The 14131-nt window shown below is 37.0% G+C and overlaps 1 protein-coding gene across 4 annotated transcripts in view; it reads right to left on the reverse strand.

The window, feature by feature from the left end:
• N4BP2 (NEDD4 binding protein 2) overlaps positions 1–14131 on the reverse strand; it is a 91128-nt gene that overhangs the window by 72899 nt on the left and 4098 nt on the right. For all 4 annotated transcript variants that reach the window (XR_011997195.1, XR_011997194.1, XM_072737851.1 and 1 more), the window contains one exon: positions 5000–5101. The gene's annotated coding sequence lies outside the window, so the exon portion shown is untranslated. Of the gene's footprint in view, positions 1–4999; positions 5102–14131 lie in introns of those variants that run through there.

Genomic DNA, 14131 nt, shown 5'->3' on the forward strand with positions numbered 1-14131 from the left:
AAAATAGTGATACTAAAAAAAATTTTAAGTTTAACCCCATTAATAAAATGGAATTAAAAGAATATTACTGGGGTGCCTGAGTGGCTCAGTCAGTTAAATGTCTGACTTTTGGGACACCTCGGTGGCTGGGCGATTGAGCATCTGCCTTTGACTCAGGGCGTGATCCTGGAGTCCCCGGATCAAGTCCCACATCGGGCTCCCTACAAGGAGCCTGCTTCTTCCTCTCCCCATGTCTCTGCCTCTCTGTGTCTCTCATGAATGGATGAATGAAAATCTTGGAAAAAAAAAAAAAAAGTCTGACTCAATCTCAGTTCAGGTCTTGATCACAGGATCCTGAGTTCAAGCCCATTAGGCTCCACGCCCATTCTTTTTCTTTTTCTTTTTTACTGTTATGTCAAAAATAATTAAGTTGCCTAATAGATAAAAAATAATTTTTAAAATAAGAATAGCCATTGTTGGCAAGGCTATAGTGAAATAGGAATTCTCAAACATTATAATGACAATAAACTAGTATAATCTTTCTAGAAAGCATAGTGACACTATGTATCAAGAAACCTTAAATTACAGCTGACCTCTGAACAATGGTGAAGGAGGTATTAAGAGCACCGATCATCCATAGAATCAAAAATCCACAGACAGTTTTTAACTTAACTACTAATAGCCTATTGTTGACTGGAAGCTAGAATATAAAGTCAATTAATACAAATTTTATAAATGTATTAGACACTGTTCTGTTACAATAAAGTAAGCTAGAGAAAAGAAAATGTTAAGAAAAATATAAAGAGGAGAAAATACATTTACAGTACTGTACTGTAAGAAATCTGTATGTGAGGGGCATCTGGGTGGTTCAGTGGTTGAGTGCCTGCCTTCGGCTCAAGTCACAATCCCAAAATCTTGGGATTGAGTCCCACATCAGGTTCCCCAGAGGGAGTCTGCTTCTCCCTCCGCCTGTGTCTCTGCCTCTTTTTCTGTGTCTCTCATGAATAAATAAATAAAATCCTTTCTTTCCTTTCTTTGATTTTATTTATTTCCTTTAGGAAGGAAGGAGCGAAGGCAGGAAGGCAGGAAGGCAGGAAGGCAGGAAGGCAGGAAGGAAGGAATCTGCATGTGAGTGGATCTCAGGTAGTTTAAACCTGTGTTGTTCAAGGGTCAACTGTACTTATATTCTTTCATCCAACAATTCCACTTTTAGGAATTTATCATAAAAAATAATCAGATTTACATATATAAATAAATATATAGAAATGTTCAAAATATAGTAATTTTTTACAAAGAAAAATTTAAAAATAAGTAGTATAAGAAAGGAATGATAAAATAATTTCTGATCATAGTAAGTATTATTTATTAAATACTTAACATATGCCAGCTAGAATGTTAAGATCAAGTAAGTAATATTATACCTATTTTGCAAATAAGAAAACTAGAGACCAGAAAAGGGAAGTATCAAACTTAAAGCTCTTGGGACGCCTGGGTGGTTCAGCAGTTAATGTCTGCCTTCAGCCCAGGGCGTGATCCTAGAGACCTGGAATCAAGTCCCGCATCAGGCTTCCTGCATGGAGCCTTCTTCTCCCTCAGCTTCTGCCTATGTCTCTGCCTCTCTCTCTCTCTCTGTGTGTCTCTCATGAATAAATAAATAAAATATTTTTTAAAAACCTTAAAGGTCTTAAGTAGCAAAACTGGATTGAACTCAGATTTGTTAGACTCTGCTAAACAAAATATCCCTTTAGATTCCTAAGATGGAATTTTATAGTCTTAATTAAAGACTGTATCTTGAATATTTGAGAGGTTTTTCTTTTTTAAGACAATGTTAGAAAAGAAAGCAAGACACAACACTCCATATAATTTATACAGACACCCAAATGGGATTAGGTTAGATTAACTGTAATATTAGACTGGAAAAGAAATCTCTGGGTAGTGGGATTACAGGTAACTTTATTTTTAACATACTACTGTTTTTATATACTACTTTTGTATTTTCCAAATAACCTCTAATATAAAGATGCTTTAACAATCAGGGGAAAAAAAATAACAATCACTATTATCAAAGCTGAATCTTAGACTTCCTCTATACTTCCTCCAGATGGCAAACCATAAATCCCTTCTAACTTTTTCCATTGTGTCTATTTATATGGAAAAAGACCTAAACATGTAGGTGGCTTAAGTGTCCAACCAATATTTAGTATAGTGAAGAATCTCTATAAAACATACTACCACTCAAGTACCAGTTTTACTTTATATATCCAGATTATTTCAATTCCATTTACTCACTTGAGTAACGTTCAGTTATTGGATCAACTGAACTTATGCATCTTCCTTTTTCAATAAAGAGAGCCTTATTAATACACTAGTGTAAACAAGATTATGTAGCTTCTTCATATACATACCTGACCTAGAGAGAGTGTATTCTAAAAGGATATGGGAAATAAGGATGGGTAAGTAAGGTTTGATATATTATGGAGAAATGTGAAAGAACTGGCTCAAATGAAGAACCTAAAAGCAAATAATATAAATTTCTGTTAATAATGAGACCATGAATACATAAATTTCATATACACATTTTCCAAGCTCTTCTACCTTTATTATTTAATTTTACTTGACAGAGAACCTAACCAATACATGCTTGCTCATTGACTATCATCAAAATATTCTAGCATGGTTAGCAGAAGTCTTATCAATTCCATGTTTTGTTTTGTTTTTAACAGATAAAGATAGATGTTCTTTTAAATCTTAAAAAAAAAAAAATCCAGGTTACATGAAATTTATAAAAGTAACAAAGTGAACACGAACTCTAACAGTGGTATGGCAGTGGTCAGTACTGCCATTAATGTAAATATACCAATAACCACTTCAAAAAAAAGACACCTTCCTATTGAAAACTATATCATCAACACAATATTAACACTAAAAAATTTCCCATGTCATTTTATGAGTAACTCTGCTATATTTATATAAGGACTACTAATTTTAGATAACTTACCTTATAGAAAAATATCAGAAATTAATACATTTCTATAACAGTCAAGAAAGATATTCTATTTAATACACAATATCAACTATCTAGAAAGAATAAGCCTAGGAAAATCAATACTAACAATCAAATTTATTAGTAATACTTTAGTTCCAAAAAAAAGAAAAGTAGTACTTTAGTTCCTAAAACCATCAAAAGAGAAAGAAAAATAAAAAATATCTCTCTAGGGGATCCCTGGGTGGCTCAGTGGTTTAGCGCCTGCCTTTGGCCCAGGGCGTGATCCTGGAGTCCCGTGATCGAGTCCCGCGTCGGGTTCCTGGCATGGAGCCTGCTTCTCCCTCCTCCTGTGTCTCTGCCTCTCTATCTCTATGTCTATCATAAATAATAAATAAATAAATATTTTTTAAAAAAATATCTCTCAAAAAAAAAAAAAAATCTCTCTAGAAGGAACATATAATTTGAAATCATAGGAATTAACCATGGCATTATCCCAAACAAGATCAAGAAAATCTCTTTCAGGGGCACTTGGATGGCTCAGTCGGTTAAGCGTTTGCCTTCAACTCAGGTCATGATCCCCAGGTCATGATCCCCAGGGTCCAGGGATCGACCCTAACATAGGGCTCTCCCCTACTGCTCCCTCTTCCTCTGCCCTTCCCACTTGTGCACTCTCTTGCTCGCTCTCACTCTCTCAAATAAATCTTAAAAAAAAAGAAAAACATCTCTTTCAGAAGCAAATGCTACCAAAACCAATCAATCCATCTTTACTGGGGATTAAGTTACCTACAAAATGATTTTAAGGCTACCACTGTGATAAGGATAAAATACTAAATCACATCAAGATACCAAAGGGTGTGTCACTAAAAAAGACAGTATTTATAGAAAATATAATCAAATTAAGGTAACCAATAATCTTAAAATGTAGCTATGTGGCATAAGAACTATTATAATTAATCATTGAACATCCTAAATATCAATAGGTAACAGTATAGCTCAATAAATTATAGTAAAAGATCACCCTTTAGGATACTAGGCAGCTATTAAAAAGTTTAAGATAGAATGAAGAAACCAGATGTGTGGAGAAACCAGAAAGATCTCTGAGACATATTCTTAAGGGAAAAAGCTAGTTGTGGGGCAGCCCGGGTGGCGCAGTGGTTTAGCGCCGCCTGCAGCCCAGGGCGTGATCCTGGAGACCCGGGATCGAGTCCCACGTCAGGCTCTCTGCATGGAGCCTGCTTCTCCCTCTGCCTGTGTCTCTGCCTCTCTCTCTGCATCTCTATGAAAAAATAAATAAAATCTTAAAAAAAAAAAAAAGCTAGTTGTTAAACAATATACAACTTTTGGCCAAAGAATCCAGGAAGGTGTTATTCTCTGAATTCTTCAACACTTCTTATAATCCTTCGTTACTTACTGCCAGAACTAGTCTTGCTTCATTATTTTAGAGCCTTGTTGCTTTTACCAACATATTTTCTTCTATATGTGTTGATTTCCCCCATTAGCCATATTCCTTAATAACACAGATTATGATATATACTCCAATCTGGCAGTTGGCCGTAGTCCCACACATAAAATAGGTGCACAAATATTTACAGATGGTGAATATGTAAAATATGAAGAAGCATTTTAGAAGCAGAGAAACTAAAGCACACATTAAAGGAGAAATCCAGGACTATAATACACTTGTTTTACACAATCACAAGCTCTTTGAGAAATTCTAGTAACATGGGGGATCCCTGGGTGGCTCAGTGGTTTAGTGCCTGCCTTCGGCCCAGGGTGTGATCCTGAAGTCCCAGGATAGAGTCCCACATCAGGCTTCCTGCATAAAGCCTGCTTCTCCCTCTGCCTGTGTCTCTGCCTCTCTTTCTCTGTGTCTCTCATAAATAAATAAATAAAATCTTAAAAAAAAAAAAAAAGAAATTTTAGTAACAAAATTTGTGACTACAGTTTCCAAGAGATTTTTTTAATCACTCAAATAAAAATGCTTGAAAACCTATGTGTAAAATATTCATACTCTGTGACTTTAACAATACTTACCATCTGTCTGGCATTGATGCTACTAACGTGCTTGCTTATTAAGGCCACAGTTGATATCTGCAAACTCTATAGCTCTTCCTGTTATCCAACATGTCTTCTTTACTGCCAAAATAAATAAAATATTTTATGTATATACTAAAGGCAAATTTAAGTTTATGTCAAACTATAATCCTAAATGAAATCAAAGTTCAAAACATGTAATACGTATAAATACATATAATATTCCACAGAGAAAGACACAAAAGCAAAAAGAAAAAAAAAGATCAACCTCATTTGCCACCACTGGAAGTAACTATTACACTGTGGAAAATAGTTATATTAAAAGAAAAAACTAAGCATTTATTCTTCAGGTAAAACATTATTTCAAGGTAACAAAGTAGCCCTAACTAATGAGGGAAACTTCTTCATGGAAGATGACTATGCAAAAGGAATGTAAAAGGAACAATAGAATGTTAATATTTATTACAAGTAACTGAACAAGAATCAGCAATCAATGAAGGCTAAAATCACCATTAGGTTTAAGGTTGATAGAGATTACCTGGTGCCAAAGTGCCACCGCAGAGGACTTACTAGATGCAAAAAGATAACTTTTTTTTTAAGATTTTTTTTTTTAAGATAAGAGACACAGAGAGAGAGGCAGAGACACAGGCAGAGGGAGAAGCAGGCTCCCTGAGACGAGCCCAATGTGGGACTTGATCCCAGGACCCCAGGATGACGCCCTGAGCTGAAGCAATGCTCAACCACTGAACCACCCAGGCGACCCACAAAAAGATACCTTTACAATAAAATAATCGGGTAATGATCAAACAGAGCATCAGAATGATGGGAAAACTAATTATGTGCTCTTAATATGAAACAACATGCATACACAGCATAACTAAATAAAGTACTCTTCCAAAAATCTTTAACCTGAATCTGAAACACCTTTAGATCTAACTCCCAATTAAATTTTTTTTTGGAAAAAAAAAAAAAAGAATGAATGAATGAATGAATGAATGAATAAATAAATAAATAAATAAATAAATAAATAAATAAGGGTTTTTTTTTGGGGGGGGGGAAGGGGCAGAGGGAGAGGGAGAGAGAATCCTAAGCAGGCTCCATGCTCAGCACAGAGCCCAAGGAAGGACTTGATCTCCTGACCCTGAGATCATGACCTGAGCCCAAGTCAAGAGTCTGAAACTTAACTGACTGAGCCACCCAGGCACCGCCTAACACCCAGTTTATAGAAAATATAGGGAATAGAGTAACAAGTTATACTATATCATGAGTAAATAAAAAACGTCCAACATTCTCAACAGAACTAACAAATCTGTATCATGGAGTAAGAGAGGGAGGGTGGTGAAAAGATAGATAAGAGGCAGTTTCATATTAAAAAAAAACTCAAGATATAACGAAGTGCAATAGGTAGGTCTTGATTTGAACTGGTATGAATGAATGAATGAATGAATGAATGAATGAATGAATGAATAAATAAATAAATAAATAAATAAATAAATGGGGTGCCTCAGTGGCTCAGTCAGTTAAGCATCCAACTCTTGATTTTGGCTCAGGTCATGATCTCAGGGTCATAAGATCAAGCCCTGAATCAGGATGAATGCAGGCCATAGACCCTGCTTAGGATTCTTCCTATCCCCTCTCCCTTTGCCCCTTCACTCCTAAAAAAAGTAAATTAAAAAAAAAAAAGTAAAACCTGTTTTGGGAACAAATGGAGAAATAGGACTATGGTATGAATATTATATTAGAGAATTACTGATAATTTTGGTAGGAATAATAATGGTTTTATAGCTATATCAGAGAATACCCTTTTCCTGGAAGATATACACTAAAGATAATATGCCTTCTTGTAATTTTTTTAAAAGAGCAAATTTCAAATTAAATCCTTAAATGAAATTTAGCAAAGCCCAAAATATACACTTATAATACTCAAAAAAGAAAAACCAAAAAATAAATTTCACTTTATTTTTAAGTGGCTCAGGAAATTTATACATACACATATGTAAAGTAAATGTGGCAAAATTATTAACAATTATTGAATCTAGGAGGTAAGTGTATATGAGTTCAATGAGTACTATTCTGTTATATATGCTTAAGTTTTTTGCCAAAGTTTTTAAAATGTACTATGCTTCAAGTAAACCAGTTTGTTTACAAAGTAAAAAAAATCCTTTTTTAATCCAAATACCAACCCTTGTGGGAACCGGGTGGCTCAATCTGTTAAGACCTGCCTTCAGCTCAGGTCATGATCCCAGAGTCCTGGGATTGAGGTCTGAGTTGGCCTCCCTTCTCCCTCTGCTCCTCCCCCCTTCTCATGTGCGCACTCTCGCACGCATTCTCTCTCTCTCTCTCTCTCTCTCTCACTCTCATTTAAATAAATAAAACCTTTAAATAATATACCAACCCTTTATTTGGAATTTCTAAATCAAATATGACAAGTTTTCATAAAGCAGAGTAAAGATTATACCTGGTTATCTATCCGTATGTGACCTGAGAAGAAAAATTCAATCACACTCTAAGAAAGAAACTGAAAGAAGAAATCTTAAAGTATAAAACTGAAGGAGGGGCTCCTAGCTGGCTCAGCCAGGGGACCCTATGACTCTTGATCTCAGGGTTCTAAGTTTAAGCCTTATATTGGGTGTGGAACCTAGTTAGAAAATTAATTTTTTAAATGAAGAAAAGGACCCATGGGACACCTAGGTGGCTCAGAGGTTGAGTGCCTGCCTTCAGCCCAGGGCGTGATCCTGAGTCCCAAGATCAAGTCCCATATCAGGCTCCCTGCATGAAGCCTGCTTCCCTCTCTGCCTATGTCTCTGCCTCTTTCTCTCTGTGTCTCTCATGAATAAATAAATAAAATCTTAAAAAAAAAAAGAAAGAAAGAAAGAAAGAAAGAAAGAAAGAAAGAAAGAAAGAAAGAAAGAAAGAAAGAAAGAAAAGGACCTTGAACAAACAAGACAACCTTGAGAAATTAAAACAGAGCTAGAGGCTTCACACTTCTTGATTTCAAAACATATTAACAAAACTACAGTCATCAAAACAGTATGGCACTGGCATAAAGAAACAGAACGGCTGCACTAGAATATAGAGCCCAGAAATAAATCCTGACATATACAGTCACATTAATCTTTCTTTCTTTCTTTTTCTTTCTTTGTTTCTTTCTTTATTTGAAAGAGAGAGAGAGAGAGACAGGGAAACAGAGAGCTAGCGAACAACAGCCAGGGAAGTGGCCAAAGGGGTGAGAGAGGAAAACAGAAAAAGTCCCAAGCAGACTCCACGCTGGGCATGGAGCCTGACGCAGAACTCGATTTAGTGACCCTGAGATCATGACCTGAGCTGAAACCAAAAGTCAGTTGCTTAACCAACTGAGCCACCCAGGCACCCCTAGAGTCAAGTAATCTTTGACAAGGATGCCAAGGCTATACAATGTGGAGAGGATCGTTTTTTCAACAAACGGTTGCTTGGAAAATTGGATATTCACATGCAAAACAATGAACTTGGACCCTTACATGACACCATATACAAAAATTAACTCAAAATGGGTTACAGACCTAAACATAAGACCTGAAACCATAAAACTCTAGAAGAAAACATGGGTGGGATGCCTGGGTGGCTCAGCGGTTGAGTGGCTGCCTTTGGCTAAGGGCATGATCCAGAGTCTGGAGATCGGAGTCCTGGGATTGAGTCTTACATTGGGCTCCTTGCATGGAGCCTGCTTCTCCCCCTCTGCTTGTGTCTCAGCCTCTCTCTCTCATGAATAAATAAAATCTTTAAAAACAAACAAACAAAAATCCATAATGAGATATCACCTCACATCTGTTAGGATAGTCACTAACAAAAAAAAAAGGCGGGGGGGAGGTGTTGGTAATAAATGGGAAGAAATTTAAACCCTTGTGTATTGTTAATGGTAATGTAAAATGGGCAGCTGCTGAGTAATATATAGACTGAATTACTATATTGTATACTTGAAACTAATTTAACACTGTTAACTATATTGGAATTAAAATTTTTTAAATAAAATTAAATAAATAAAATGTGTAGCTACTATGGAAAACAATATAGGAGTTTCCTCAAAAATCAAAAATAGATTATGATCCACCAATCTCACTTTGGAGTATACATCAAAAAGAAATAAAAACAAGATCCCCACAAAATATTTGCACAATCATGTTCACCACAGCATTATTCACAATAGCCAAGAGTGCAAGCAACTAAAAATGTCCATGCAATGTAAATGTTCCCTAACAGAAAAATGGATAAAGAATACATGGTGTGCGATGCCTGGGTGGCTCAGTGGTTGGGCACTTGCCTTCCGGTCAGGTCGTGACACCAGGATCCAGGATCGAGTCCTGCATTGGGCTCCCTGCAAGGAGCCTGCTTCTCCCTCTGCCTATTTCTCTCTGTCTCTCTCTCTCTCTGTCTCTCTCATGAATAAATAAATAAATCTTAAAACAAAACAAAAAAAAAAACCATGGTGTATATACAAACAAACGTGATGGAATATTACGTAGCCTCAAAAAAGGAAATCCTTCATGGATAAGCTTTGAGGACATTATGCTAAGTGAAATAGGCCAGTCACAAAAATACAAATACTGTATGATTCCACTTATATAAAGTATCTAAAGTAATGAAACTCTTAGAAACAGCAAGTAGCATGATAGTTGCCATGGGCAGAAAAGGGAGAAAAGCAGAGTTGTTCGGCAGGAATAGTTTCAGTTCTACAGGAAGAAAATGTTCTAGAGATTTATTGTAATAATAACGTACATACAGTTAACAGTACTGTACTGTTCATCTAAAAATGGTTAAGACAGTAAATTTTATGGTATATGTTTACGGATTTTTTTAAATAAAACTATATATAAGGGTTAAGTTTAATCACAAAGGGAAAAAAAATAAGAGGTGTTTAGCAAAGAAAAAAAATGCTCACTAAGAGAACTGGAGTCAGAAATAGAACAGGAAAGAAAATCACAAATAGAAATCCTGAGAAGTGAACTACATTTAGTTATAACTACATAATCAATTACCAACTCTGCATCCTGTGATAGAATAGATGTACTGGATCTTTATAGCTTCAGAGACTACATGCAAAATACTCTATTATCTACTAGAATTTATACATATACTATAATCCATCTCCTACTCAACCACTTCTTTCCTATGAACCATCACCTACCACAAAAGTCTCCATCTTTTCCTTCCTAAAGTCTAGTTCTAAAAAGTCTAAAAAGTCTAATTCTAAAAAGTTCAAATTCTTCCATTGGAAAAACTGTTTAGAAATTTGGTATTCTCAGGCCACCTGGCTAGCTCAGTCAGTAGAGCATGCCAGTCTTGATCTCAGTGAGTTCAAACCCCACGCTGGGTGTAGAGATTACTTAAAAATAAAATCTTAAAATAAAAAGAAAAGACAAATCTGATTTTCTCAATGCACTCAGAATTGATAACATCAGGTTAACTCAGACTAACCAAATTCCTAATAATCTCTGCATATAGTTTTTTTAAATAATAATTTAGGGACGCCTGGGTGACTCAGCAGTTAAGCATCTCCCTTCGGCTCAGGGCATGATCCCAGAGACCTGGGATCAAGTCCCACATCGGGCTCCCTGCATGCAACCTGCTTCTCCCTCTGCCTGTGTCTCTGCCCCTCTCTCTGTGTCCCTCATGAATAAATCAATAAAATCTTTTAAAAAGTAATAATAATTTACATTTGTTGTTTCAAATTCCCACTTCTTGTTGACCTCTTAATCCAAAGCAATTTTCCTCCTGTAGCTTTTTCTCTGGTTTTTCTCTGGCTGCCCTTTCAGTCTCCATTGATTCCTTCCCTTTTGCTTATTCTTTCAATACCACTGTTCCCCTAGACTCTGTCCCCAATTTTCTGCTCCACCAGCTTTTTCTAGGCCCATCTAACCCCATGGTTTCAATACCTGTAACTAAGACTCCAGCAAAGAACGCCAACATACTTAACTGCCTGACAGACATAATCACTTGGATATTACATAGGCACTTCAAGTCTGAGAGCTCCAGCTTAAAATCCCTCAGTGGCTCTACAGCTTTCAAGATCAAGTTCCAACTCCTTGATAAAGCACTCAAGGACTTCTATGATCTGGTCCCTTATGTACCCCTAGTTTCCTCTTTCTCTATTCCTCCTCAGAACTCTCTTATTATTTCTGTATTTAATTATTTGTTTCCCAAACAATATAGGACACTTCACATTTCTGTGCTTCACAGATGTTCTGTCCAAAAGTCCCTCTATAACATCCCACCCAACTCATATTTCTTGGCTTAATTAACTTTCCTTCAGAAGAGTTTTCCACTATCCTAAAGTCTGACTTAGACACCGCTCCCGCTGCATCCTAGATATACCTCTATCTTAACACCTCTGTATTTACTTGTTTAGACTACTAGTCAGTACACATCTCCCAGGTAGCATGTTATTTGGCAAATAAGACTTCAATAAGTATTTGTTACATTGCAGCACAAACCAAAAACCCAAATTAGTTCTTAAAATATTAGACTTTCCATTACAGTACCTGGAATACTCACGTATGTAATACTGAATATCTCTTTCTCACAATAAAGTACCTAGGAAAATAAATTTATAATCAGAAGAATGGTTAAGAATTATAATGAATATTCTTTGTGTCTGCCCAGAACTCCACCTACCCTACTCCACCAGGGGTCTGCTAGCAGACTCCTGACACATAAATGAGCACATAACATTATCTACACTAGACTAAGCAGAGCACCTCATCTCTTCGGCTACAGAAATTGGTCAAGAGATGGACATGTGGCCAAATCTACTAAAACCTCAGACATAAGGCTCTAAATAGATAAGCCTATGCAAGAAGGAACCAGGTCCCACCATGTGAAGTATATCCATCATAGGAGAAATGGCACCAGTATGCAGATTTTAAGTATAAGAAGGACAATGGGTAAGTTCCTACCTTAGCCCTCACGGCCATCTCTAACCATACAATTTCTGTTATGTGGTTATTAAACCAGTAACTTTTCCCTCTATAGGCGATTTCAAACTGTATCTCTATTACTTGCAATCCAAAAAGTCCTAACGAGAAACTGAACATATAGAAATTTTCCGTAGGGGCAGCCCAGTTGGCTCAGCGGTTTAGTGCCGCCTTCAGCCCAGGGCCTGATCCTGGAGACCGCAGATCGAGTCCCATGTCAGGCTCCCTGCATGGAGCCTGCTTCTCCTCTGCCTGTGTCTCTGCCTCTCTCTCTCTCTCTGTGTCTCTCATGAATAAATAAAATCTTAAAAATAAAAAAAGAAATTTTATGTGAAGATTTTTATGTAAAGATTTCATCGAAGCTATAAAAGGGCCTACCTAGTATGCGTTTCCTAACGTAGAAAACTTTCATCTATCAGATATAGTGTCTCCTTCCCTTCCCTACTAGGTAAACTCCGAAATAAGTAAATTCCCTCTATGCAAATCACATCATTTTTTAAGACAGTCAATTCACCTTTTTCATTACATCCTAACTACTACATGGTGAGAGAACAGATAAGCAAACTACTATAATGTGATAATACAGAGTTGGCTAGGGAAACAAACAGAAGACATGGAATGATCATGAAACCAAGCCTTGAGATATCAAAAAAAGCTTCCCCGTAGAGCTATCACCTTGACTGACACCTGAAAGACAAGTATGAGATAACAAATCCCAAGAGAAGGGAAACAGAGAATTAGAGAAGGCATTCCAGACAGAGAGAAGCTCCTGTTCTCAGGACTAGATTTAACAAACTTGGCATCTTAAAGAAGAAATCCAAGTAACTGAATATGAAGAGCACACTAAAGACAAAGGGAGAAAGTAAGAGAGGATGAAGATGAAGAGAGAAATAGAAAGCCAGATCAGGGGATCCCTTGGTGGCTCAGTGATTTGGCACCTGCCTTTGGCCCAGGGAGTGATCCTGGAGCCCCGGGATCGAGTCCCACATCAGGCTCCCGGCATGGAGCCTGCTTCTCCCTCCCTCTGCCTCTCTCTCTCTCTATGTCTATCATAAATAAATAAATCTTTAAAAAAAAAATTTTTTTTAAAAAAAGAAAGAAAGCCAGATCAGGAGGATCCTGAATGCCAAATAAAGAAGTTCAGCCTTTATCCAAAAATAATGAAAAGCCACAAAAAAAGGTTTTTAGCAAGGAAGTTAATGTGCCAGATAGATCTCTCTGGCTACAATGCGGGGAGTAAGGGAGGAGGACTGGAAGGCAAGACTGGAAAGCAAGAATAACCACTTAGGAGGCAATTGCAGCAATCCACGTGAGAGAGGATGCTAACCTTGAGCAGGATGGTAGGTAACCTTAGGGACAGGGAAAAGGCAGAGATTCAAGAACTATTAAGAAGAAAGAATCCAACAGGGCTCAGTGATCAATGAGAATGTGAAAGCAAAAAGAGAGGACAAGAAATAGCCCACGTTTCTGCCAAGTTATTATTAGCAATGTCTACTACTTACTGAATTCTTATCACACATGCATTATCTCATTTAATCTTCCCCTAGAAAGACTGAAAAGAAACAGCCTATTATTCTCTATTTTTGGTTTGAGGGTGGGAGAATAAAGTTGTTAATGACTACAGTTTGGGATATGCTTAGTTTGAAGTACCTGTGGGGAGCGTACAAATGGACATGTCATGAAGATAGATGATACATGAGTACATTTATCAAGAAAAGAGCTTTGGGTTGGAGATAGAGAATTACCAGAATACAGATAACAGAGAGAAATATTTTTAAAAGTAAAATACCTCCTTTATTCATGCCAATATTTATTTAATACATGTAAACCTAAAATAATTAGGTTGGGACCAGTGTTAGCAGGAAACAAAAGGAAGATTCAGTGAAGCTCAGTTACTAGGAGGAGGAAGGAGCGCAGCATAGCAGTTAAGTGTATACTGGAAATATACCAAAGGTTCAAAGGTTAGGGGGGAGGAGGACAGAGAAAACAGTAAAACACTGCAGGCAGGAGAAATAAAATTCAAACACAGAATTTTTTTTTTTAAAAAAAGATGCCCTGGGCAGCCCCGGTGGCGCAGCGGTTTAGCACCACCTGCAGCCTGGGGTGTGATCCTGGAGACCCCGGATCAAGTCCCACATCAGGCTCCCAGCATAGAGCCTGCTTCTCCCTCTGCCTGTGTCTCCTC

The sequence above is a fragment of the Vulpes vulpes genome, chromosome 14, assembly GCF_048418805.1.
Source record: "Vulpes vulpes isolate BD-2025 chromosome 14, VulVul3, whole genome shotgun sequence".
NCBI classification, from domain to species: Eukaryota; Metazoa; Chordata; class Mammalia; order Carnivora; family Canidae; genus Vulpes; species Vulpes vulpes.